This window comes from Lactuca virosa, chromosome 7 (genome assembly GCF_052849685.1).
Source record: "Lactuca virosa cultivar CGN04683 chromosome 7, Lactuca_virosa_CGN04683_v6, whole genome shotgun sequence".
Lineage (NCBI taxonomy): Eukaryota > Viridiplantae > Streptophyta > Magnoliopsida > Asterales > Asteraceae > Lactuca > Lactuca virosa.
The window spans coordinates 185,075,791-185,078,270 of record NC_136432.1 but is presented as its reverse complement, the minus strand read 5'-3'; the positions used below and the strand labels follow the sequence as shown (position 1 = coordinate 185,078,270).

The 2,480-nt window shown below is 32.3% G+C and overlaps 1 long non-coding RNA gene across 1 annotated transcript; it reads right to left on the bottom strand.

The window, feature by feature from the left end:
• Positions 1–266: 266 nt before the first annotated feature.
• Positions 267–1,748, bottom strand: LOC145123672 (uncharacterized). Its single transcript, XR_013715231.1, has 4 exons — positions 1,648–1,748; positions 1,418–1,577; positions 1,191–1,327; positions 267–414 (listed from the first exon to the last, which is right to left on the bottom strand). It is a non-coding gene; the product is annotated as an uncharacterized LOC145123672 (long non-coding RNA).
• Positions 1,749–2,480: the final 732 nt, after the last annotated feature.

Sequence of the window (2,480 nt, the reverse complement as noted above, 5' to 3'; positions counted from 1 at the left end):
GTCAAGAAAGGCCATGTCATAAATGAAGATGAAACACATTCTTGCGTGTCATAATTTCAAATGTTTAAAAAAATATTATTTATAGATTTACTAATTTTAAAATAAAATTTGCATATAATATCTCATAATAGAAAATAAAATATCATATACAAAAAATACAATCCATTGCATAAAATTTAATGTCATACAAATAATTGTTACATGGAAAGATAAAATAAATCAATAAAAGTTGTAACAGAAATTTACAAACTAATGAAATCCCTGAGATTAATAGTTCTAACAGAAGCTTTACGTCAGATACATACAGTTAGACCAGTAAGCAAGGGTGTTCCTGAATCCACAATAGCAGCACAAGAACACGTACACGATATCTTCTGCTAGAAGATGTCGATCCAAAACTACTGTGCTTCTATCCTGCAATAAAGAAATGTAAGGGTAAAATGATCATTTAGTGATTTAGTCTCATACAAACACTTTCGTGTTTATTTTGACTAGAAAAGAAACATACCTAAAAGAACTATAAACAAACTAACAATGATCGTTTCTTTTTGGGACTGTATGAATGATCTGAATATGAAGAAAAATGCAAATCATGTTATCTGGACCCACAATCATAAGCATTTCATTAGCAAATTTTATGTTTTTAAGCAACTTATGATGCTAATTGCTACCTACGTATGGCCTAAAAAATCATAATGTCAATGCTTCAAAATACCATGTTAATATCAGGATTTGCAGTTAGAATTTGTTTTTCAGGGGGAAGTGTTTTATCTTTTTTCAGCTCTATATCACCTGAACGATATAATGGTAATCAGAAAGGTTTTCTAAGAAATTAAAAAAAGAAAATAAAAGTGAGAACTACCAATAGCTGGAAGAGGGGAAACAATCAATGTAAGTATTAAGGATCCCACAAAGCTTCCCAGAATATTGCCAATACCCAAGGAGATAGCACCTTCAACTTGCTATGACACCAATAGTATCAATTTTCTTGAATGAAAAAACGGTTAAGAATGGAAATTATGTTATCAAATAATTGAAGGAAGTCATAATACCACACTAGCTAGAGAGAGAGGGGGACAAAAACTATAAATGGGCCAAAACTGTATGGACCAGAACTGTTGTAGGGACAAAAATTGTATAAGGACCAAAAATGTAGGGACCAAAACTGTTACAGTGACCAAAACTGTTACCTGTTCTGTTGTTTCCGGGTTTCTGAGAACATAAGATGCTGATTCCGATTCGGATTTTCTGCCACGTTGAGAGGATTTAGTGATTCCAATGCAACTCCTTTGTCCACTACTAACCTCAAGTATAATACTCTTCTTCCCTGTGTAGCATATAACATAAATGTAATAAAAATAAATAAACAAAACACAATACATTAAAAATTAAAAACTACAAATTGTTTATAACTTACCTATTTTGTAATTGTTTACCGCATACACCATGTTCTTCACCAGTCAAGGGCTCCGATTCACCATCTGCAAGTATCCAAGCATCCCTGTTACCGACACCGGATTCTTGAATATCAAAATTGACACCACAATAGCCACTGCTCCTTTTGCATTTCCCAACACCTGATCCAAATTCTATTATTAATACTTATATAATATATAAATAATTTCAAAGAGTTGAAAAGAATGAGACCTGGAGAGTTAAGGAGCTTGTGTGCTTAGTAACCAAGACGAGATGCTAATTTAAAGATATAAATGCTGCAAGCCATATAACCCGACCCTCAGTGGTATTCTATTCCAAAACGAGATGCTTTTTCAAAAGTCAAACTAACCTTTTCCTTAAACAACTCTTTAGCTTGGTGCAACACTTTCTTCACATTCTGGTCCCTACACCAATTATGAAATTATTTTTATATGAAATTAATCCATCATTCAGTCATGTGTTAATATGTACATTATACAAAACAAACCTTTGATGACTCAACATTTTTCTCAAGCTTTAAAGTATCTTTCCCACCACAATAACCATCTTGAAAGATGCTCAATCCATGTGACAAGCTACAAAAAAAAGTAAAGCTTCTTCATAGTTTATTTTCTAGTAGCAATAATAATATTTATAATTTACCTGCTAGATGATAGTCTCTTTAGCATTTTATCAAACAGTTTGGGACTGAATGAATGATCTGAATATGAAGAAGGTAAAATGACCATTTACCCTTCTTGCTAGAAAAACAAACCTGCAACCAGGCTTGTTTTATGCTTTACATGACATCTTGAACTGTAAATTGCTTGGCATTTAGATGATATTGCTATAATTGGATGGATAATTCAAAGTACAATGCTGTAAATGTAATAGTAAGAAATGAAATAAACTAATGAAAGTAAGTCGCTATTTCACACTGCTGAAACATTAAAATGATCCAATATGAAGTCAGCAAAGCAAACCTTGCGGTATATTTTCTCAATTTGTTTCTGGAGATTTCAAACCCCTGCTTCTCTACAGTAATTTTCTATCAAGGAAAGAAG